This window comes from Pleurodeles waltl, chromosome 9 (assembly GCF_031143425.1).
Source record: "Pleurodeles waltl isolate 20211129_DDA chromosome 9, aPleWal1.hap1.20221129, whole genome shotgun sequence".
Taxonomy (NCBI): domain Eukaryota; kingdom Metazoa; phylum Chordata; class Amphibia; order Caudata; family Salamandridae; genus Pleurodeles; species Pleurodeles waltl.
Window position 1 is genome coordinate 319909491 of NC_090448.1, and position 26413 is coordinate 319935903.

The 26413-nt window shown below is 43.9% G+C and overlaps 1 protein-coding gene across 3 annotated transcripts in view; it reads right to left on the bottom strand.

Annotated features, from left to right (window-relative positions):
- The window catches only part of CAMKV (CaM kinase like vesicle associated), a 483421-nt gene that overhangs the window by 187816 nt on the left and 269192 nt on the right, over positions 1–26413 (bottom strand). The window lies entirely within an intron of this gene.

A 26413-nucleotide genomic window follows, 5' to 3' on the forward strand; every position in this document is an offset into this window, starting at 1 on the left:
AGATGGCATTGTCGATTCATGCGGACGAAGGGTTTCCTAACACAGTGTGATCTATTGCAGCCACCGTGAGAGCACAGTTCTAAAGTGGCACGTGGCTCTGAGTAGCTGAATACTCATCCAAACCTATCTCACTAAGCACAGCCAAAAACGGAAATATCAATTGCACTCACGTTATACTTATTCATTTTATCACCATGTTATGTTGTCATCCAAAGCACATTCCAAATATCTAAATATTTCTAATTACGAAATTATTTTAACAGTTAAAATGTGACCAGGCTCATCCGTAGCTCAGCAATGTGGCCCTGGGCCCTGGTGCACGCAAGGAAAGTAACCTATTTGCCTGCTGCAGAGGATATAATATAAAGTAATTGAGCAATTACAAGAGTTCAGTGGGCCCCTCGAGTATTTGGGCCCCAGTGCCACTGCACCTGCTGCACCAATGGCAGCGCCAACCCCGGAAGGTGAAGGGAAATGGAAAAGAGAGGCATGGAATATAAACAAGTGGAAAATACAGTGTAACACAAAAAAAAATGTTCTGAAGTAAATTAGTGGCTCATCAACGCATGTCAGATGTACACCAACCGTCCTATGGAGTAAATATTCAAAGATTTGTATAGTATAGGTTGTATGTCACGAAATCGAGGTCGGTAATATCGGAGTGCCAAAAATCAACTTCACAATGTCGAATACCATTATATTGGCATTGTAGGTATATACAGAGAAGTATAATTTTACTTTTCTGAATTTCATATCTATCTCACCTGGCCATGTAGTTGTCGATATTGTAGATCAATATTTCAACCACAATATTGTGACCCAGCTATTGTATTCACTCTCCAGATGACTAGCTCATTTTCAAGATACACCTCAACACATCATTGTGAATTTAATTTGCACATGAGCACCTTAATGGAGCCATCAATATTCTGTGATTTTCTCCGGAGCAAACCTTTGTAAATATGGAAGTTTCGTGTAGAATAGGACAGACCATAGGATGATGCCACAGCCTACACTCAGGGCCTCTGCAGCCGTCTGAAAGGGGATGGACTTACTGTGAGGCAGGGGCGCAGAGGTAGTTCATGGCCAAAGACAATGACCTCTGCTTAGAGCGTAATGACCATGGCAGAAGGCTGATACGCATGCGCAGTGGTTTGGGAGACAAGAGGACTGCATATTCAATAATCAAGTTGGCAAATGTTATGCAATAAAAATGTAACATTCATTTTTGGAAAACTACCTTGATAAGGGATACATTATTTACGTCTTATCTTTTGAGCTGGCCTATTTCATGGTGAAATCAGTTATGTGTTAATCAACAAATAAAGTCACCTCTGCTACAGAATGATGACGGTATTTGGGAAAGATAAAGTTTTATGGGATTTTTACCCTGGTCTGGATGCATCGCACAGATGAACTCTGTGCCAGTTAACGGTTAAGGCATCACAGGAGCTTACCTGCTTAGCTAAGGATTAGGATTACTGTGATACCCCAAGGGGAAAATACAAAAAAAGGTAACAACCCCAGCCAAGGGGCTAATTTGTTCATAAATTGAAATGGGTTACAGTGACGGTGCTATGTTTATCAGTAGCGGTCGGGGGCACGTTAAAGCAGCTATATACATATTATGTTTATTTTAACTGATTATAGTTTGCTCTGGGAACACCCTTTCAGCACTAATACCCTCGCTGCTCAGCCCTCTCACTGTACCTGCCAACCCAACTACCCTGCGACACCCTAACTTTGCATCACCTCACATCCTTAGCTAAGCAGGGAAGATATGACAGAGACAACAGACTACACGAGTATGTACATGCTAGTGCTTTAGCATAGACAAGACATACTTCTGTGTACACAAAGCAAGCCCCTATGTCTATAGTGTATCACACTCAAAGTATATGTATGTTAGGTTTGCTTTATGAATGGGCATGGGCCACAAACATATTTCACATGCATAGTTTCATGAAAACATATGAACCTTCTTATAAAATGATCCTTCAAAGTTAGGCACACTAATTACAGCCAGTATTATATTACTGGTGGGAAATACCTAATCATGGCCGGACTGGTCATTTATCCAATTAGGCATTTCCCCGGGCGGCTGGAGCCATTGAACGCCGGTTTTTGAAGGCTCATGGACCAAGGTGTCTGTTTTCGCTCCTGTCTTGTTCTCCAGCTTCCAGGGTTAGTTAGAGCAGATAGGTCGTAACTTCAGGAGAGTGAGAGACAGATAGAGCCAGGGATAGAGCGAAAGCAAGAGAGAGAGAGAGAGAGAGAGAGAGAGCAAAACAACGAGGGAGAGATCAGAGACAAAGAAGAAAAAGAAAGAGGAGTGTACGAGAAAGGAAGAGAATGGTTAGGTGAAAAAGACAGAGGTAGAGGGAATGAAGGAAGGAAGCAGAGGCTGGTTTGAAATGTTTTTGTTTTTTGTCTCCCTGTCCGACCCTGCACCAAGGGTGCAGTCAGCCAGCACAGGTACAACGCTTTTTGAGACATATTTACAAGCCTCTTGCACCACTTTAGCACCGCTGTAGTGTCATTTTTTAGGCTAAGGCAGCGCTAGGATGGCTTTTCTGCTGCACCATATTTACGAAGTGGCGTAATGCTTGCATTGCGCCACTTAGTAACCCCTTGCACCACATTATGCCTGCGCCAGGCATAATGTATACAAGAGGGATGTTCCGGCACAGGGAGCCCCGAAAAAATGGAGCAGTGAAATGTACAAAATTTCACTGCACAATTTTTTCTGTCATTTTTCACACCTGCTCAGAGCAAGCGTTAAAATGATGCCCCCATTATATTCAATGGGCCTCCCTGTGCTTTGCTGCACTAGCAATCAAAGGTTTTGACACTAGTGTGCCAAAGCGCTGCAATAGTGTCAAAAATGTTCACACTATTGTGCTAACAACCGCCATGGTGCAAGAAAAGTGTTGCATCATCTATGATGTGCCACTTTCTTGTAAATATGCCCCTTCGTTGCCTGTCCCTCACTGGTGAAGGAGAATGGTAAAAAAAAATTATTTCCAGGGCGTAGCTTGGCCAGTATGACTGAGATGGTGTGAGCTTAAGATTTCCCAACAATCACGCTAGGATATCTTGTTAAAACACATATGAGAAGCGGGACATAAGGGGGCGTAAGGGGCAGTGGAAAGAAAGAGGAGGAGGATGAATTGTTAGGGATACCTAAAACACAATATTTTTCAAACGAATCAACATCTTTTAAGGCCTTCAAAACACAGAGAAGAGAGGGAGTGTGTGTTTTGGTCAGTGTGGGCATATAAAAATCACAGTGCAAATCCTTCAGACACTTCACGTTAACCGACTGAAAACACGTGTAGCCAACTATTTAGTACAGAATACATTTTGTAGGGTGGTGTAACACACCAAAGTCCCCTTTGAAGCTACGCCCCTGTATATTTCCTTGTGAGATATTCACCTGCACTACAATTTTGTGTCCCATGCAAAGGAACACCAGGGATGCGGGGCAGAGTTCAGCGCCCAGAGATGCACCCAGACCCTATCCGATGATGTTTCATACCCTCTGCGGTTGCAACAAATTGCTGCAAGTCACTATATTCTCATGCCATGACCCTAGCCCCATTTTTGGTCCACTGTCCCACATCCTGCCTCTCACAGACAGATTCCTTGGATGTGGGAGCATGTGGTAAGACAATTATCAGCGAATCCACATACCATTCATGATATGCTGGGTGTAAAAGTCAAAATATGAGACGCAAGTCTTGTTCTCTTTTAGCAATGTAAATCCTTGCCACATCATATATGATAATTCTTACTGTGATGATATGATTTACAGGGGCCTTGCAAAGGTGAAATGGTGTGCTTTATCACTGAGCTTGCCCCTACAACCACCTTTAGAAAATGACAAGTTTGAACACCTTGTTGTACTCACTCAAATTCTGAACTAATGTTAATTCTTATAACCTTCCATCTAGGTCCTACCATGAAGCGCTAATATCCTACCACTAATAGACTGTAAAAGGACTAACCATTGCTTTCCACCTGTATTGCCATTCACCTACCAAGCAGTGGATAGCAACAGGCCCGCGAGAAAATGCAATTATTCACAAATTTCACATTGCATAAAATTCCTAAAATTATTTCAATTTTTGCATTGAGCAATTTCATGTAATGTTTGCATGCGATAGACTCATTATAAAAGAAAATGTGTTCATCAGAATGAAGGTTGAGAGAATGTCTGTGCCACAAACCGTGTCATCATAATACCTCGCCACATAATAGGACCATTTGAATTATGTGGCATAAACGTTGGCTAGCAGAATATTGCGTACAAGGAAGACCCCAATCAATTAGAATATAGCGCTAATAGAATGTGTCTGTCTGAATATAGAACGTCAGCATCAGTGGCACAGGTATGTCGATCAGAATTCCATGATACTGAATATGTCAATTACAACACTGGCCAATTAATGTCAAATCAGGAGCCAATCCTTAATAGTAATGTCCTTAGAGTAAGATCTACCAGCTTTCATAACTTTTAAAATACAAGCAGTCAGAAAGAAAATTATTTGATTACATTTTTTAATACATTGTGTAAAATGACAAATAACAGACTTTCCTTTTCTTTCAGGTGGTGACTGTATTAAGGGCATTTTATCAGTGGTTCCATTTTCTAAAGCCATTGTTTGGAAGTTGATAAAAATACTTCCTTTTTTAAGACATATTTTGTCACACAATAACAACACGTTAGAGATAAACATAACGTGTCCTTACACCAAATGTGCCCAGTAGAATTCTAAACTACACAATATTGCTGAAAGGAGAATGTTTTCACCAGTATATTGTGCCACGGAATGTTGGCGGTCGTGAATCCGAGCCCTAAATAGGACCTCGAATTTAATGACTAACAGCCTCTACTCTCAAGCACAGTTACTAAAGAATGAAGGGATCCAACCGATGGGCCGATAGAAGAAAGAACATGTTTTCCTGTAAAGAAGCAGATTGTGCCTTCGTTGACCTTGATCCTGACTCGAAGGAATGGTTTCCAAGGTTGGCCAAGCTTGTGTGAATACCAAAGCTCTGGTACCCTTAGAGGATGAAGGGTGCAGTCCCAAACCCAGAAAACAGACTGCCCAGCCTTACACGTGGACACATTTGGAAGGACATAATGTCCAAGAAGAGTATCAGCCAAGGCATCTTGTACTTACTCAAAACTGTCACTGGGCGGCAGTTCTATCCCTTTATGTGCTCAGGGTTATACCAGGACAAACCACCCCGGAACCGGAATCGGATATGCAAAGGGAACCTATGTAAAGGTGAAACTAACACTCTCTTGGTAACATTATATCCTCTCCAGGATCCAGTAACTACTAGGAGATACCCAGATGCCTCCGGTCCCTAAGTAATCCAGACCCACACATCCTTAACCGATCGGATATGCTAAACCTAGGAGGAAGTACGCATACAGGAGCAAGGGGAGACAGGCAGAGACACTTTGGCTTCTCCGTGCTGTAGCCAGGGGGCTGGCACCTAAGCTACAGTCATCAGGCTGAGTAGAGACACTGATGTATCTTATTCGTTTTTTTTAAATCTATTGTTGCTTACCAAGCAAACAGGTTTGATAGCCCAGAGGTCCGATTTAACTGTCGTCCAACCATTCCATATTTTGGATACATACCATTTTAATTTTTCACTAATCTTGATCTTATAAGCTAATTATTTTTGAGTTATTGATAAGATATTGTTTTAAATTTAAAGTCTGAGATCAAAAGTTACTTTTTTCCCATTAAATCGAAAATGTTCAGTTTTTATATGTTTTTGTAAAATGCTTTCTTCTTTTTTTTTTTTTTTCTTCTTTCTCTTGGTATGACTTGTAAGTTCTATTATTTGAAATATTGCCCGAAGGCAGTGGACAATTTCATTTAAATTTAGGTTATGAAGCTTATGCCACCCGCCTACATTTGGCAAGCTGCTCTAGAAATTATTGGTCCCAATATGACATTATTGAAAATGTAACATTTTTTTAAACAAAAATGTAATTATATAATAATTTTATGTGCCCCAAGCTGTTATTTCCTGATTCATAAGTAATGCGATGCACCATGGTTTTGGACAGTTCTAGTCCATACCTGACTGATCAATTTTCCAAATATCTTTTGCTGCTAGTGAAGCAAACAATTGCTCATATACTCATCCTTCAATACCAAGTCTACTACAGGGACATAAAGAGCACACTGTGCAATGGAGACTGAAAACAAGCAGTATCAGAGAATATGAAGAGAAAATAACTTGGTTAATCAAAAAGTATGTTATGAACTATTTTTTTGTGTATGGGCCAATCGGGATTCTTTTCTCTGGGTTCTGGGCTAAAAGCAAGGACTGCAATAAAGGAAAGTGACACATATTTTTGTCCTAAGATGTTAAATAATACACACTGAATTGTTATTGCTGCAAAGGTGGTAAGTGATGTGGGTCAGTGCCACGAGAGGAGGGCCAGGTGAAGTTCATTACTTGACTGAGCTGACATTGCTGACAATCTGACTTTCAGTTTTTGATGACTTCAGCTTTAAAACGTTCTAATTCGGCTAGTTATTTGAGACTACGTGCCTAACAAGAGACCCCGGATTGAGTGCTAAATATTTCAATAGTTCAACTGGATGGATAGAGGTCAGACCATGCCCATCTGCCACAGTGGAATCCCGTTCAATCAACATGGGCATTTGAAATGTACCTCAAAGTAGCATATGTTTTTTGTAACAGGCTGAGAGCGCCGCCCCCCATCAAAAACACTTTTAGAGAAAGACCACCGTTGCGTGAGGGCCCATCTGTCAATTGTCCATAAGGAAGACAAAGAAGAGGAAAGATGTACTTTATTAAAATCTCAAATAAATGAAGTTCTGTTCCAATATTAGTGCAGACATTATTTTGACTTGTTACCTCGCCTTGCTCTTTTCTTACATTATTATTTGTGCTGTTGTTTTGGAAACTGCCTTTTGGGTACGGGAACCTGTAACTCTTTAATGCACTATGAAGCCCATTTGGGTGGCTTGTTCGCACCATTCAAAACTGCAAACAGTAATAAATAAATAAATACAAAAATAAATAAACTGAATAAATGAATAACGGAATTCCATCATGGTTGTTGGCATCTCCCAAATGGTGGCAGGCATAAATCAATTTAAATCAGAAGCCAGTCAGCCTTCATTTTAGGCAGCTTCTTCAATGAACCATGACAGCCATGATGGGTGAGTCCATGGTGGGTTATACATGATGCCCCTCAGCCTTATATTGCCATTTCTGAATTTGGTGGCATGCTTAGGGGAGCTCGTGGGCCTACTGCTATTTTTAGGCTGCATTTCAGTTACCACCCTCCTCTGAATAGGCAGCTTTTATTTTGAGTTAAGGGCTAAACTCTGATCCTTGTCCAAACATATTTACGCAAGGATCGAGATTATGGGTTGTGTGCTAATTATCACCTACTCACAGTTAAACCTTGATAAATTTCCACAAGTCAACCATCACAAAATGTATTTCCCAGAAAAAAGGCAAAATATGCAGAATTTGGAGTGTCTCAAAACGATTTCACATATTATGCTCCATTTTACTTTAAACACTTTTAAAAGGGAACAGGAGGTACTTACCACATGTACCTCACCCGGGGACATGGTATTGTTGGAGCAGATATGTTCATTAAGAAATTATTAATGACTTATATGTGTGTTCACTAATGGGAAAAATGCATAGAGAAATTAATAGCAGAAAATAATGTGCGTGTTTGAAAATGTGCCCTCGGGGAGTGATCACCATATGTACTAAAGTGACTGAAATATGCAAAATAATGAAAAATATGAGAAAAATGTAGTAAAATATCATAATGAAATGCATAACCTTTGTTTTGTATTGTTAAGTTAGCTGAACCAGAGGCCTCGTTCCACTGGGCCTTGCTCTCTCTGACCATGGAGAATTCAAACGCCTTTCAAAGGACTGGTAACTGGGGACAGAGACCTTAAGCCGTTCAGAGTTCAAGTTGCTTAGCCAGAACATTCTGCAATGTACCGACGAATAGGAGATGATGAAGACAATTTGATACAATTATGTGTAGTGTAGGCTAAATGTACTTTCCCAGGACTTGAACAATAGAGGCACTAACTGGAGAGCCATGTGCAACAATTTTGATACCTTAAGAGCCGGATGATGTCCTCATCGCAAAAAGAACCAATCAGCTTTCTGTGAAATAAAATATACGCAAATGAAAAGATTTGGTAAGTAACAACTATAGGTTAGAGTCATATCTTACGATCGTCTGACCAATTATCAATTAGTGGGACGGACTGGGAGACCGTAATAAAAAGTCATGACAAGGGGCTAAGACTTCAGAATTTAGGTGAATCTGGGAAGAAATTGATGACGTCGGGAGACGCTGTCCGAGGTGCTGATATTGGGTTCATACTCTGTGAGCCTGATCCTTAGCTGACTGAATGATGACCTGAAGATGAAGACTGACTTGTTGCTGATCCATCCTTGATGGGTAGCTATGAAAATGTGACTAATGGTTTTTGTGCCTTTTCTTCTAGGTACCAACTGCGCTGTTTTATTGAGATTCTCACTTAGGTACAATTTTTCTAAATTGATATTTTCTCTAAATTGTTTTCGCATGAAGGACCACATGATAATGCTAATCTTGGTTAGGCAGGCTGTTAGGGATGACGTTGACAGTGACAAATGACAGACGAACCAAATTGCTGAATTACATTCTTAGTGCTAATATTCATAGCTTATGGTATTGCATTGTCGCATATGTTTCCTTTGAGAATAATGTTTTTCGATTAACGGATTAATAAAGATTGATTAATAAAGATTGAATTAACAGATGATTAGCATTGTAATCAATCCGGAATAAAAATTGTTAACTCTTTCCTGAGTAGTGGTATTCTTGAGTACTATGGTTTAAAAAAAATTCTACAGAATGTTTCTTGATTATTGATGTCAGCTACCAACACGGTAGTCACTGCATGGCTAGGATACTCAGTGCGATTCAAAAGGTTCATCGGCCTACATGCGTCCCCTTGTAAGTTTACTTACTAAGGACCAGGCGCGCTTGCAGTATTTACCTCGTGTGGTAAATACCCCTCCCTATTCCGACAAACTCGTAATGAGGGCTTTTTATATTTTTAGCAAGAAAGAGCTGCACGCGTTAGGTTCTTTAGGTTAACAAAAAGTAGATCTGTTCTGTATTTTTCGAAGGTACTCTCATTTTTCTGCACTTTGGAAGACGTGAACCCCGGGCTCCCTGCTGTGCTCGGTCCGGCGCCTGTTCTGTACGGAATGTTTTGCTGCTGACGGTTCCTGTTCTTCCACGCGCGGGGAATACTCCAAGGAGTTCTTTGCAGCGCGCTGCTCAATTACAAATCAGCGCGAGCCCTCCCAGGACACGCATAACACCAAGGCCCTTTTATTTAGGAAAATGTTACCGAGTACGCAGAGAACACGAGGCAGGCTATTCCTCTTACAAGCACCTCCTAGGGGGCCAGGGCAGCAATGTTCTCATGGCGGGAACAACTGCCAAACAGCAGGAGAGCTTTCTGTACAAGAATTGTTTTCACAACAGCATTCTTATGCTGAGGCTGGTCAAGTGCCATGTCTGCGTTTCACCATCAACATTTGCTCACTCTGTGCCTGCGTTTAAATTGCTTATTGAGATTTTTAACTTTATCTTTGTTAATTCAGTTTACCATTTCAAACAATAAATCTTCAGCTAAGTCCAACGTATAAGTAATATGTACCTTTAGCAAATATAACATTGTCCTATTAACCCAATTGTGGAAACATCGTAAAATATCGTCATTAATATCCCTTTCAGAAGAAAGTCCTCTTAATATACAATCTTAGAAGCGTGGTCCTAGTGCTTAATATGTAAATAAAAAAGGTGCCGGTAACCAAAGCTCTCATTTGAAACTGGCGGCTGCTGCAATTAAACCTGCGAGCACGGATGCTGAGGCAGCGTAATCACAAAGCCATCTCGGGCAATCCATTTACAGCCATTCCCTGCCCCTTCAGCTCACTCTTACAACTTGCTGCTTTCTTCCTTTGTGACGCTTTTTCGTTTTTCTTTTCCTCTGCCTTTTCCATATGTGTCTTTTGCTCGCAGTAAATGCCTGATGCGGAAAACTAAGTGTCGGCCCTCGAAAGTAAGTGCTTAATCAAAAAGAAACAAATGTTCCCTGAAAGTGCTAATGGAAGGACAAAAGTAATTCCCCAGGAGAGGTATAAACCCAAGAGGGACAAAGCAAGCCATCGAACAAGAAGCAAAAAAATGAGAGTGACACTAATGCTAATGTCAAGGAACAGGTGAGATATTAGCCCACTGTGAGATCTTGTAAGGGGACAATGGGTCTTATTTTGCAACTAGACAGGTATGCTGGTAGGCTGAACCTAAAAATGTAATGGGTATGTCAATCAAATTACAAAGCGTCAAAAATCTGTGCAATAACTCTTAAGTGGCCTGTTCTCAAAAAGTCCATAAATTGCCAGGTGGAGATGTAAATCTCCACCTGAACGTATATTTACTATTCACAAACACCCTCAGAAGTACACCTGTAAGTATGTGCCAGGAGCTATTTTCTAGGTATTCTCCTTGGAATGTCCCATGCCTTTTCTCAAAAGCTCCTACTCCCCTTAAGGAGAGTTTTCCATTGTGGAGACCTCTGCCGAGGTCTGGGAAAGATCCTTTCCCATTCTTATATCATAAGGGGAGTAACTATCTGACCATTTTCAGGGTAGCAAGGGGTTGGAGCATTGGTTGAGATTGGCCATAAATGTACGTTTGCGAGTGTTACGAAACTTCCAAGGAAAACTCTTTCCATCCCTTTAGCGGGATTTATGAGGGCCGATTTCTCAACAGTTGTTGCAGAGGAATCTGCACTAAATCACTTTGTGAAATTCGGGCATACATGAAAGAGGTAACAATTGCGTTTACGACCACATTTACCTTTATGAATAATCCTTCTAGTGTCTGAGGAAATTATTTTATCAGTACATGACAACCTTTCATATCAAGAATAGCTTTAAAACAAAAGAAGGCGGATTGATATTGGCTAAAATCTAATTTTCTTAATAATTATTTTAATATACTTCATGAACGGGACGTGGCTTGGATGGAGTGGTGAATGGCAGCTTGACCCGACTGCTCCTGCTACCATAGGCTAATTTCCAAAGCTGCAGCGGTCCCACATGCACTATTTGCATCGCTGATGTCAGATTCTGACGTGGGAAATTCGGGGGCAACCAAAGAGACCACACAGGATATTTGCCTCTGGGACTTGCTTTGGAGTTTGTTCTCCCAGCACACCTACCACCGATCTGCAATACGGCTGCAGGGAAGAAGTGAAATCAGGCCGCTCCGTTCTTCAGTTTTAACCTATTAGGACACAAGTAAGCGACCATTTAATATAAAAGTCCTACTGATGTGGCAGTCCGGAAGCCTGTTCCTACCAGCGGTACCTAGCTTGCACCCTCAGGCACTTTGCAACAACACCAGGCAGCAAGAAACCAGTACCCGACATGCCGGACCCTAAAATGGCGGCACACCGCGTGGCTCTGAAATCTCCCCTTGCCCCCTCAATGCTTCCCCAGCACCTCTAACTGCACTAACTCATCAGAGCCTCTGACATCTGCTCCTCTGGCAACTCCTGGCAAGCCCTGGCTCCCCCGGCAGACCTGCTTTCCAAAGTGCCAATAGCGCCCCATAACTCCAAGCAGAATCATAAATCTTTCAAGCGGTCATCATTACCCTTCTAATACTTGTGAGGGCTATATTACAACAGGGCATTACAAACATTGAGGTCCCCTTGACTACACAATATGTCAATTGACACACCAATCGAGATGTATAATTGAATATGCTTGTCCTGAACCCTCCAGCAGCCTAGTGAGAGCATCAGCAAGCTTCTTTAGGCTAGAACTCTAAAAGAAGATTTGACACCATGGATGACATATCCTGACAATGTGCATGTTAATCAGATATTCTCTACGATGTGTTTGCAACTGAGAGCGTATGAGACTGGGTATGCTCAGACAAGTTATTGTGACTTATTGAGATTTCCAACAATCCTGCCCAACCCTGCTCAAAATACTGCCTAATCTCAATGTGCTGCCTCTAACCCCCTGCAGGTCTTGACCTTGCACACCAACTCTGCTCGTATTGGTTTTAGCAACTAAGGGGGTTATTCTAACTTTGGAGGAGGTGTTAATCCGTCCCAAAAGTGACGGAAAAGTGACGGATTTACCACCAGCCGTATTACGAGTCCATTATATCCTATGGAACTCGTAATACGGCTGGTGGTATATCTGTCACTTTACCGCCACTTTTGGGACGGATTAACACTCCTCCAAAGTTAGAATAACCCCCTAAGAGCGCTGCACATCACAGTAATGTTCTCCATAACTTAAAGCAGTGGGCCGCCTGGTGGAATGTGACTTGACCCATCTACAAGGTGCACAGTTTCCAATACTCCACGCCTTTCAATATACATGAGTCTACATAGCCTACTATCTATAATTTATCATAGAGCTGAGACAACGATCTACAATTACACCTGCACTTAAACCACGGGGATGTCCTGGAAGCTCCCTCAACTGCTTAACCATGGCTGAAAAAGAAACAAAGATAGGTCTGAAAGGCTCAAAAACTGGAACCCCAGTCCCAGATTCTCCAATCAAGGGTAAAGTGGACATCACCAATACTGTGGACATGATGCGGAAGAAACTTGCCAAAGTACATGACCTAGCGAAAGCCACCAAGTCCAACACAGACATGATGCAACTAGAACTTTGTCCAATAAGGTCAGACATCAATGCCATCAACAACAAGGTGGCTGATGCAGAGCCATGGATAAGCATGGAGGAAGACACATTGGCCTTCTCAAATAAAGACATTCAGAAACTACAAGCTTCTTCCAAGGCCCTCCAAAGAGACATGGCAGAACTGGAGCATTAGAAATCGTAGAGGGAACCTTCATATTTTTGGAATGCCTGAGGGTGCGGAAGACTCAGCGAATTCATGCACTGCCTTCCTAGAAAAGTGGATCCCACAAACGATGGGCCTAGCCTTAAATAAAAGACTTGGAACTGGAACGAGCACGCCAAGACCCCTCATACAACCCAGCAACAAAACTATCACATGTCAGATAGTCTACTGACCTCTACGCTATCAAACCTCCAAGCTGATTCTGAACTATATACTTAAAAATAACCATATCATATGGAGTGGTCAAAAGATATTCAGTGCAACTCAATATTGATGGTGGGTGTTGGAAAAGGTTTCTTGGCACTCAGACCCAGACTGAAAAGCTCGAACGTCCAATTATCCTTTACTGGTCCTGCAAAGTTTAGAGTCTTTGCCGATGGGAAGCATCATATCTTCAATGATCTCAAATTATAACAGGCCTTCCTAGATGAAGGAGATGGTGCGTCTATGAATACTGATATACACCTGTCACCAAGAAGAAAACTTGAGACTTATTCACAAATGCTAGATGTCATCTATAATTGTTTTGGTCTGTATCCACTGTATCAACTCACATACACAGTACCAGCGTTCTCTCTAACGCTACTGCAGATAAATGTTTCCATAAGCTTTATGCATTCAATGCTATGCCAATATGGTGATGTTGCTTAATACCTTTTTGCTCAGAATATTAGCTCTCAAGACGGGGTGTCCCAGTATCACAAACCAAATCTATACCTTCCTTAACGTCTTTGTACTGCACTAATATGACACATCAGGTGAGACCTCACATCCAAATAACTGTCTTGCAAACTTTCCGCCGGCCTCATAAATATATGAAAACACCACCTTGGACATCATGGTAAGCATCACCTTAGACAACCCAAAGATTACTCCATCATACCTGTTAGAAATGGAGTATCTAGTTGGCAGTCGGTTTGAACCCTGTCCAAGTAGGGACCCTCACTCTAGTCAGGATAAGGGAGATACCCGCTCAGATAACCCCTGCTCACCCCCTTGGTAGCTTGACACGTGCAGTCAGGCTTATCCCAGAAGCAATGTGTAAAGCATTTGCACATAACACACAGTAATAAGTGAAAACACTACAAAAGGACACCACATCAGTTTTAGAAAAATAGCCAATATTTATCTATATAAAACAAGACCTAATACGAGAAAAATCCAACACGCAGCAATAAAAATATGAATGCTGCAACATTTACTCAAAAATGCAGTTCCTTGAAGGCGATAGCTCCACCTGGGGCTATCACGTCGTCGTGATCAGCAAAACCAACAGTTCAGGTCGGCTGCGGCAGTGTGGGCCAGCTACGGTGTCGGGAAGACCCACAAACAGTACCTTGGATTTACAGGGCATCGGAGAGTGGCGTTGCTGACGTCGCAGTGTCGGTTCTGGAGTTGGTGCAGGAGTTGTCCGGCCTTTGAGGTCACACGCATTGTGGATCGAACTCCAGGCTGATGAAGTCAGGTGCGTCGGCGTGGATTGCGTCGGGGCTGCGCTGCGAAGCGGGACGATGCGATGCGTGGTGCCCTCAGGTCACGGTGCAGGCAGCAGCTCGGTGATGGCGTCCAGCGCTGTCGGCGTGACCAGGGTTGTGGTGTGAAGCGGGTCGGTGCGACATGCGGTGTCCACAGGTCACGGTGCAGGCAGCGACGGCAGTGTTTCTGAAGCGCTGTCGTTGGCAGGCTCAAGCCAGCGGTGCGGGATGGGACGGTGCTTCGTGAACATCACGAGCGGTGTAAACAGGCCACGGTGCAGGCAGGTTGCCTGGTGACGACACAGGAGTCAATGGTGCTGGTGTAGGTGGATCTGGGTTACGGTGTGGGATGGAACAGTGCTTTGTGTACCTCACGAGCAGTGTCCACAGTCCAGGGTGCAGGCAGCGGGGCCGGTGTAAGCAGGAGCGTCGTCGTCGGGGATGCCCAGGCTGCAGTGTGAGCAGGCGATGCTGGAGTGCGAGTCCCACAGGTCACGGTGCGAGCAGCGGCTCAGTGAAGTCGTCCGATGATGGCGTCGGGGACACCAGGGTCACGGTGCGAAGCGGGGCAATGCAACTGCATGTGGCGTTGGCAGGTCACGGTGCAGACCAGCAGTGTCGTTGGTGGCGTTGTGGTGGTTTCTCCTCTTGAACAGCACAAAACACACAGTTCCCAGTGCTGCAGGTCGAGGAAACTGAAGTCTTTGGTGTCCCTGAGACTTCCAACAGGAGGCAAGCTCTACTCCAAGCCCTTGGAGAATTTTCTCAAGCAGGACACACAGCAAAAGTTCACCCTTTGCACTCTTTTCAGGCAGAAGCAGCAACTGCAGGCCAGGGACAGTACTCCTCCTTCAGCTCTTCTCCTTGCAGAGTTTCCTCTTGATTCCAGAAAGATTCTAAAAGTCTGGGGTTTTGGGTCTTCTTCTTATACCCAGTTCTGCCTTTCAAGTGGGAAAACTTCAAAGCAAAGTCTCAAGTGTTTGCAAGATCCTTCCTTGTCCAGGCCAGGCCCCTGACGCACATCAGGGGGTCGGAGACTGCATTGTGTGAGGGCAGGCACAGTATTTTCAGGTGTGAACGACCACTCCTCCCTCCTCTCTAGCTCAGATGGCTCTTCAGGATATGCAGGCTGCACCCCCAGCCCCTTTTGTGTCACTGCCTAGGGAGTTGCAAAACAGCCCAACTGTCAAACTGACCCAGACAGACAATCCACAAACAAGCAGAGTCACAGAATGGTATAAGCAAGAAAATGCCTACTTTCTCAAAGTGGCATTTTCAAACAGACAATATAAAAAACAACTTAACTAAAAGATGTATTTTTAAATTGTGAGTTCAGAGACCCTAAACTCCATATTTGTATCTGCTCACAAAGGGAATCTGCGCTTTAAGGATATTTAAAGGCAGCCCCCTTCTTAACCTATGGGAGAGATAGGCCTTGCACAGTGAAAACCGAATTTGGCAGTATTTCACTGTTAGGACATATAAAACACACTATTATATGTCCTACCTTAAACATACACTGCACCCCGCCACTGGGGCTACCTAGGGCCTACCTTAGGGGTGCCTGACATGTAGTAGAAGGGAAGGTTTAGGCCTGGCAAGTGAGTACACTTGCCAAGTCGATTAAGTAGTTTATATCCTGATCTGTCCTCCACACTCCTATGACCGCTCGGTTGTGACCCTCACTGTCGTCTCCCCTGCATTCAGTGTTAAGGGTGGGATAGGTATGTGGCTGGGTGGTGGGTGACGGGAAAGGTATGCTGGATGGGTTTCTCTTCATATATTGTATTATAATTTGTTGTATTGTTTCTCTTTTTCTTTCTTTTGTATTACTAGGTTTTAATAGCATGACAAAACACCCTTTTGACTGTCTGACATCCACCTACTGGCAACATCCGACCTACACACATCCCTCAATGGCTAACAGAAATATTCCGGCTCCAGAGGAGACTTTCTTCACAAGTATTAATCCTGCTAGACATGATTTGACCCCCGCTTGCCTGGTTACAGCATGAGGTCCATGTGTCCTCTTTACCATGAGTTTCACAACCATACACAAATCCCTAAAACATGGCTAGCTCTCCCCTTGATAAGAATCAGAAGGTGATCTTCCTGAATGTTAAATTGCTCAATCACCTGTTTAAATGCAAAAAAAAGAAAACTACCTATATAAACTCAAAGCTGAGGTAGTTTTATTACAAGAAACCAAGATTGGTCCTATAGAGATAGATTTGGTTGGGAACAACTGGATTAGTGAAACTCCATTCTCTCCTACACCCAACAATAAAAAAGAGGTGGTGACTGATTGCCAGAAAATCAGAATCAATTGTAGACACGCATATGATAGATAATGATGTCTGATCGATCCTAACAAAGCTTTCTAAAAATGCCACCACCTTCCATGTACTCAATGTGTTTGGCAGTATTTCACTGTCAGGACATACAAAACCCATTAGTATATGTCCTACCTTAAACATAGACTGCACCCTGCCCATGGGGCTACCTAGGGCCTACGTTAGGGGTGTCTTGCATGCAAGGAAAGGGAAGGTTTAGGCCTGGCAAGTGGGTACACTTGCCAAGTCGAACCGGCAGTTTAAAACTGTATACACAGACACTGAAGTGGCAGGTCTGAGACATGATAACAGGGCTACTTATGTGGGTGGCAGAACCAGTGCTTCAGGCCCACTAGTAGCATTTGATTTACAGGCCCTGGGCACCTCTAGTGCACTGTACGTGGGACTTACTAGTAAATCAAATATGCCAATCATGGAAAAACCAATCAACAGTACAATTTACAGAGAGCATATGCACTTTAGCACTGATTAGCAATGGTAAAGTGTCCAGAGTTCAAAAGCCAACAACCACAGGTCAGAAAAAATCGGAGGCAGGAGGGAAAAAGATTGGAGATGACCCTGCAAAAGGAAAAAAGTCCAACACTGGTGCTACTGGACTCTGCCATCTGTGAGTCCTACCCTGTGTGTCCCCCTCCAGTCCTGGGCCTCAGAGGTGGGTTCTGCAGCTGATTTGTGCAAAAAACAACACATCGTGTCCTTAGTGTCAACTCTCTGCTCCTTCAAAAATACTGTTTCATGAACCCCACAGGAGTTCTGTAGCTGGCCTACCCTCCATCACGGTCAGCCTGGATTTGCACCAGTCCCTCATGACCTTAAGTAACCTTTTCATCGCTAGTGACTTCTAAGCACTGTTTTCAAATTTGAAAAAAATCATATCTCTACTTCTATTTATTGGAGTTTTGTCATTTTGTTCTTGGTTTGCTCAGCTAAATAGTCTCCATTTTTCTAAAGTGATGTGGAATCTTTTTGTGATGTCTGTCACTGTGCTACTGTAATGAAGTGTTGCACAAATACTTTACACATTGCCTCTTAAGTTAAGCCTGACTGCTCTGTGCCAAGCTACCAGAGGGTGGGTACAGGTTAGTTTAGGGGGTGTACCTGACTTACCCAGACTAGGATTGTGGTCCCTACTTGGACAGGGTGCACACCTCTGCCAACTAGAGAACCACTTTCTAACATACTTTCTGGTCAGTTCCTGCCAAAAATAGAAGCAAAATATAAAATGTATGATTGTCTCTAAGGCAAGCTGATCACAAATACAGACATTGTACATAGTCTCAGTAACCCATTTCCTTCATAGAGGTGATTCTGCCTTCGGCAGAAGCATGCTCAACAGGAATTTAGTTAGCATGTGAGTGGCCAACATGCTCCTTGGTACTTGTCAAATGCTGTTCAGGTCCTAGAAATGTTTAAACAGAAAGTAAGCCTCAACATGATGCTATGAAGCTCACACTTTTCTTTTTCTCCAGCTGTAAGATAATACAATGTAGTAGCTATACAGGATTTGTCCAACACTGCATTTTATAAATTGGAACAACTATCTTATAATCGCCACCACAAGAATTATGCATCATTATATATATGTGACAGGTGACTAAATTATGTATTGAAGGCAAATTATGCAATGGATTGTGTGACAATCTTGCCTAGCAATTTTTACACTTTAATACACTAATGCAACAAACACTGACAAAGCTAAAATTCCTCAACTCTAAAAGATGAGCCATTGGTTTTGCCAGTAATTTTATAATTGGCATTAGTCTGTAGAAACAGCAAACACTGAATTGGCAGGGTAGAATGATAAAAGAACCTCACTTAGAACATGTTTTCAGCATAACAAGTTGTGCTTGCATCGTCAGTCCGATGTTCACAATCATGTTTCTTTCACAAAGCAATGACGTCACGGTAGCCACATAAATATAATCCCACAAATCAAAATGGCTTCTAGCCAGCAAAGCTGTCACCACCATCCAACAGGTAGTATTAAACAGAGGTTGTTGCAGATTACATGCAGCGGCAGAAAATCGGTCATCAAGCATGATTTTCGATCCTTTGCTCGTTTAAAAAATATTAACACATTCTGCTAAACACGAGGATGTATAAACCCACAGGGATCGTATTTTCAAACAATATTTAGGATACAATACTTATGGAAGACAGTATTTTCATTAATCATGTCCCGACATATAATCCCCTGAATGTATGGTACGGCGGTGATCTTGCTAAGTGATTCCATGGTACATCCTGAATATATGAACAGGTGATGACTGATGTAAGTGGCTTGCACTGTACTGTTTAGCTAGAAAACCATGTTGTAGGACAATAAAACATATTACCCCACTGCAGCCCAGAGAGTTCTGTGTGCGAGAGTTATTAGACACTCCATACACATATCAGGCGCAATGCCCACATAGCATGTTATGTTATGTTATTGAGACTTATATAGCGCCTGCTACCCGGAGGCTTCGTTGCACTGGTCACTACGGTAGTTAAGTAATGTGATTTCAAACTACTGCTGCTTTCATGAGGCCCCAGTGTTCCACAACTTTGAATGGTTGCTATCGCGATTCCCATTAAAGGGCTTCAGTTATATAAAGTTAATCTTCACATTAAACTCCAATTTCATCAAGACAAGCTATGTTTTAATTTAGCCTTCCATGCCATCTCAGGCTGATTCTGAGAAAGTTGCTCTGTTTCCAGCTGAGTCACTAATGTCTTTGGTGTTCATTGTTTCGACTTCTTCTGCAAGATTTGCTTTTTCTGAAGGACTTTCTCTCTTCTGTGTGCCTGTTCTGCTCATACAAACATGTTTATCTACTGACCGCACATGGGTGGGTCATCAGCTACCCATGAAGCCATGGGGTCCAGAGGCGCCGTCCTCTGCTGGCCCCAGACTGCTATAGAGACCCCTCAAGGATCTCTGATCCTCATGTCTGAATAGAAGGCATGGTGACTATGCAGCACAGGTCGATAGAGGTCCTACAGCAAGAGGCCCTTATGCGACACACCAGCTGTGGGGTGCCCTTGACACTGAGGAATGGGTGGAGCCCAATGATCCATTTAGGGCCACAGAGGAGTGTGCCATGCTCTAACATCCAAGACTGTTGGCAAAGACTTTCTTGGATCTTGGATCTGGATCCTGGGTGGAGAGTGGGCCCCGAGGTAGGCTCAACATGTGCAGCAAGCAGGGACATGCTGTGAATTTAGGCCGTGTAGGCATGAGGTGGTGACGGCCAGTGGGGGGATTAGCAGCCATCTGGATGAGGGTCCATCCCAAAGAAGAGATTGAGCTGATCCATCAGTCACATCCGCTCTTCTGTCGTATATTGGCCTGCATCTTGTTCTCTGCATACAAGCTAGGAAGAAGGGCTGGCACTGTCTCTCAAGATTGCCTGCCTTCCTGGAAACTCATAGAGGAAGGCCAGACAATGCTTAAACTGTGATATTAATCCGTAGTAAACACCAACTTGAAAATTTACTGTGAATGGTGTGAAACTTAACACGAGGATCTAAAATAGACATCTGTACAAGGAATATCCAAAGTCAAAGAAGACATAACAGTGCTCAATGAAGAGTGCTTTATGATGGAAAAGCCCCTTGAGGTCTTCAAGGCCAAGAATGAAGTACTTGAGTTAAGGCATAATTAATCCACAAATACAGACAACACAGTGATATTTGTGGAATTTCTTTTCTCTGACCATGTCTTCTTGTCAGTCTTCCTTGTAGAGTGGTTGCAGAGGTCACTGGTACCACTGGGGACACACCTGCAGGTAATCATCATCTGGCTCGTAATTCCTAACCTGCAAAGATCATGATGAAGCATAGAGTATGTCTCGTGAGAAGTAAAACTTAAACTACGCTGGATACTCCATTCCCTCGTCCCAGACTTCACAGCACCGGCGCAGCAGGCTCAGTGAGTATTCAACAGTGTCAAAAACTGCAGTCACTGAATATAACTTGCGCCATTATGTATCCAGGGTGCCTTAGGCTCATCATCACTGGCAATACACAGATCTTAGGAGATTCCCAGCGTGGGCACCTGTTTCTCAGGAAAATCACAAGGAAGGGTCCAGTATTACCGTCACGAGATACAGGCAGGGGCGAGGGAGGCAAGGGACACTAATGACTGAAGACAGCTAATGTACTATGGGTTCCAGCAGTGACTGAGCCTGTGGACTTGGATAATTAGCTTATGGCAAAGCGGTGACTTTTTTTTTATTGCTGTCCCCACACCTTCATATTTCTACTTTTCCCTTCCCCTCCTTGTTACTCCATGCCTCCATTTAACCACCAAGTGACGCTATGCTTAACATTTATTTATGAATGCACTCTGCTCCACGCATTTTCTCAATTTATCGTTTGACAGGGGTGCCATTTTTTATCTCACTGATTCAGAAATTCTAATAGCCACCACCGAATACAAGCGCTGTGTGCATGGTGCCTGACTTCCTGCCGCTAGGGTGTTCCGCCTGTTGCCAATTTTGTATAGAATTAATTGTTGTGGGGGTGGAGTAGATGCACTGCAGTTCAGGGGGACCGTGCAGGTGAGTGGCTTTCAGTGTTGCAGCTACAACACAGCATAGCAACACAAATATATGTCACACATAAGCAGGGCCTCTGGAATTAGGTGATTTTGCAGCTGCAGTGGCTTCCACATAAAGATTTGCCATAATTACCACATAATCCATCTTCTGCTGCATAACATGCAGATTTTACCAAAATAAACTGTTTTAGCTCAATTGGATACAATGTTGCTAAAAACGTAGTGACACCTTGCCACAAAGTGTAAGGCCCTGTCAAAAGATTGACTGATCACCTCCCTGTTGCTAATTGCTGGAATTTTTTTTTTTTTATAAAGAAAATTTATAGATTTTTTGCATAAAACAATAATGTATACACTTCTACATGATGCCAACGGGCATCAAACAATAATGGTCAAACCCTAGGCCTCCACCACACACTGTGAAAACATTACGCATGGTCTAGAGCTTAGAAGCCCGCTATGCCCTCCCACTTCCCCCATATTTTACTATGTTTGTGTAAGCAACCTCTGGCCTCATATACAAGTCTCTCCCGCTGCGCACACCAATCCACCCCCGTCTCCACTTAGTCAATGTCGGAGCAATTCTGGCCTTCCACTCTGCCATTATGTCTCTCTTGGCCTCTAGGCATGCCACCCCTAAGAAGGACTGATCTGCTCTTCCCAGCCCTGTGTCTCCCATGACCCCCAGAAGGAGGGGCAACGGCAACCTCTTTACCTCTACTTGTAAGACCCCAGAGATCTCCTGCACCACCGCTTCCCAATAAGCCACTATGGTCGGGCATGCCCATACCATGTGGAAGAAATCGGCTGTGTGACTCCTGCAGCGGGGGCATTCCGCCGAGGGGCGGAGGCCCGCTTTATGTAATTTGGCGGGTGTGAGATATGCAGTATGAAGAAAGTATGTTTGTATTAACCGGAGGTGTGTAGCCATTGTAAGGGAGCGTGGGGCCATCAGTGCTTCTGTCCAGTCCATTTCCTCCATGGGTCCCATCCAATCCTCCCACCTCTGACGAAGCTCTCTCAGGGGGCCTCCTGCGGTGGTAATCAGGGTGCGATATATCTGGGAAACCCCTCCCCTGCCCAGGTCTCCCATCAATGCTTTGGCTTCCATGGGGCTGTGCTCGGGTATAGTGTCCCCTGCCTGTAGATGAACTAGTAGGGCATGGCGTAGCTGAAGATATCGATGGAACTGTGTCTTGTTTAAAGAGTATTGTGTCTGAAGGTCTTGAAAGGACCGTATGTGTGACCCTCGCCAGACATCACTCAGCGTGGAGATACCTATGTTGTCCCAGTTCTGAAAGCCTTCCAGACCTGCTACCTGTGCCAGCTGCTTCCCCTGCCATAGCGGGGTTTGTTGGGTAAGACGTCTCCACCACCCCGTCACTTTCTGGGCCGTCCGCCATCCCTGTAGCACCACTTTGGTCACGTCTGGGGTCTCTCGGGGGATCGGGCTCCCGTATAGTGCGCCAAAGATCCGTGGGTAGCCCATTGTCTGTAATTCTAGTTGGTATGCAGGGTCTGTCCACCCACCTCCCACCTCCCACCCAGTCGTTGATTACGAGTGCGTGCATCGCTAGATAGTAGTATTGGATGTTAGACATGCCCAAGCCAACCTCATATATGTCCCTCTGGCATGTTTTGAGCGACAGTCGAGGGCGAGTGCCGCTCCAAATGAATTGGCGCGCTAAAGAGTCCATCTCCTTGAACCATCCCATGGGACTGGGAAGTGGAAAGTTCTGCAGGAGGTATAGGAGCCTGGGAAGGATCATCATCTTGTACAGCGCAATTCTGCCAAGTACATTCAGGGGGAGGGCTCTCCAGCGTAGGAGATCGGACTTGATTCTCTTTGTCAGCGGTGTGACATTGAGTTCCCATGCTAACTCGGGCAAAAGTGAAATGTATATTCCCAGGTATTTGAATCTGTTTCTCCGTACTGGGATGTTTCGTTGCCAATCAATACAGTCGCGAGAGCGATGCAGGGGAATTAGCAAGGACTTGGCTGGATTTAGGACCAGTCCCGAGGCTTCCGCGAAAAGTCTCAGGATCTCTAGGACACGTGGGCCGCTTTTGGGTGGGTTCGAGATGTACAGGAGCACATCATCTGCGTACAACGCCAGTCGATCCTCCAAACCAGAGGGCCAGCGCCAGCCCTCAATCAGTGGGTCACTTCTCAGTTGTATCGCCAAAGGTTCTATCACTAGTGCAAAGAGTAGGGGGGATAGCGGGCATCCCTGTCGAGTTCCACGGCCAATGGGGAATGGGTCGGAGACTACTCCGTTCACCCTGATTCGGGCAGTCGGGTTAGAGTAGAGGAGTTTCACTAGTCCTCGAAATTTAGGTCCGAGCCCGTTCTTATGTAGGACCTGTTCGAGGTAAGACCAATCTACTGTGTCAAAGGCCTTCTCAAAATCCAGTAAGAGTAGTGCCAAGTGCGTATGTGATAGGGTTTTGTGGTGCGCCAGGGCCAGATGTAACCGTCTGATGCAGTGCCTAGTGCTACGGGTAGGCATGAAACCACACTGGTCATGGTGTACCAGCGTGGGCATTACCTCCTTCAGCCTGGAGGCAAGGATCGAGGAGAGCACTTTGATTTCAATGTTTAGGAGTGAGATGGGCCGGTACGCTGAACAGTGTCGTGACGGAGGTTGGGTTTTGGGGATTACCACAATAGTCGCTTGATCAATCTCAGTAGGGAAGCGGCCGAGATTTTCTGCTTCATCGTACATGTTAAGCAGATGGGGACCCAGGATATCGCTGCATTTACTATATATTGCTGGATTTTACATATTAAACGGGTGTTAAAAAGGTGAAACCTTTGCTCAGACAGTGTTACCATGTATAAAAATGACAAAATAATAAAGTAATACTGGCACAGAAGATGATAGATTATGCTCCGTATTTGTCTTTTATTGCTGGATGTTTGTCAGCCCTGCCACATAATTTGGCCTTTTCTTGTTGCACAATTCCAGTGACTCTGCATATAGGTCACTGTCGTTCGAGGGGCTCCAGATGCATCCCTGAGCATACACTTCATAGCATGGCTAAAATGCAACATCAGTTCGCCTATAATCCTGGAATGCAGAGGGGCTAAACGATGCCTGCAAGGTTAGAAGGATCAAAGCGTATCTGAAGACCCACATGACAGATGTGGCCCTCCTGCACAGAACACACCTGAACTCACACAACAAACGTGTTTGGGTAGCCAGGATGAGAGACCAAAGCATGTATGCGCTCTACAATACCCATGCAGCGAGTGTGATGTTCTCGAGGTGTTTTCGTTCAGGGTATCCGAGATGGTTCGGGATCTGAAAGGGAGATTTTTGATAATCCATTGAGTTATGGAAATGTTCAATATTACATTCATTAAGACAGAATGTATACGGTGCTGACATTGACTCCCGCAAATTTGCATTTGAACCTTGCAGCAGCATATAGTTTACTGAACCACCAGCTGATAATATGGGGCAGTAACTTCAAAACCATCTTGGATACTGACCTAGATAGTTCAGATGGAATGTGCAGAGATGTGCCTGCCGTGGCTGAGAAGCTCCTTCATATAGTGGACCCAGACAACCTGATAGATATTTAGTGGCATAGAAATCGTGATGGTCTTCAGAATTCACATTATATCCTCAGATCACAGTCTATTAATCAGGTATCTGGCTGCGCACATGAGATGTCTGCCTTGAGATCACATGTGCCGTCACCTTTCATGCACCCTCTCTGTCCATGCCCCAGTGGTATTAGGTTTACAACTTACTGTGAGGGCCCATCGTGTCCACCAAAGCTACATTCTTTTCAGAGACCCTGCTAGATGCCATGTTCAAGGAAGGGTGCAAAAAGAACAGATGATGAATGGCATGCTCAACAATGTCAAACATTCACTGTTGTTTTGCCCACCATGCCACCCCAGTTTGGACCCAGCCATATGCAAATCAGTCTTGTCCTTGCTCCCGTGGAAACAGTCCAGCCCGAACTGCCATTCCAGGTCCTCCCTGGACTAAAAACAAGAATCCTAGGACTGTTTTTGGGGTATCACCCCTCATCAGCCAGGCTAGCTTGAATCCAAGTGGCAGAGTGAGCTCAGGACTCACGTCTGGGCATACCCTGCACGCTTGGGGTGACAAAATGCAAAAAGAACAGATGATGGAGGAGGAGGCAGTGACGAGATCTCAGAATACTTCTACAGTAACTTAGGCTTAGTGTCAGAGTATGGCATCCAATGGGACCTCTTTAAAGTCTATATACATGGTGTTCCTTTAGACCAGCAATCAGGGGTGCTTAAATCAATTGATGAAGCCTAGACCAATTGGAGGAAGGAATCTGAAGACTGGACCTTATCCACCATCAACTGGAGACAGTGACATACTCAATAATGTTCATGCTATTTGGGTGAATTTTTGAGAAATGGTGGACTGAGAGGTTACACTTCTGGGTAGATCATGGTGGCTAAGACTTATGGGGAGAGGGAGCATTCCAGGAAAACTCTAGCCAGATTACTGAAATCTGTGTGCGCAGCAAATGAAATTGTCATCACTGAATCTTAGGTTGGCTGCCTACTATGTGACACTGCCAGGATGCACACCCAATTTAAGGTATTCTATAAGCATTTGTGTTCTGCATACATATCATGTAGACATCAAAGTACCTTTCCAGGCTGATGTTAGTGCGACCAGAAGACAGAGAGAGAGAATTATTGACGCAACCAGTGGAGGACATAAAAAAAGGTCAGTAAAATAGGATAAATGGCTATTCTCCAGGTGTAGATGGTCTCAATGCAGACTTCTAGAAGGAATATATGGAGGACCTAGCCTCACATATTCTGCGCAAGCTAGATGACTCATGTAGTTGTGGATGTCTACTCCTGTCACTTAGGCAAGCAATCATTACTGCTCTCCTAAAGCCTGATAAATGATAAATCTCTTCAACCTCTTATAGGCTCCTATTACTTCACAACATGGACACTAGGATGCCGGCCAGAATTGTAGCAGACAGGTTCTTTTCACTTGTGCTACAGAATCAGATTGGTCTCACTACA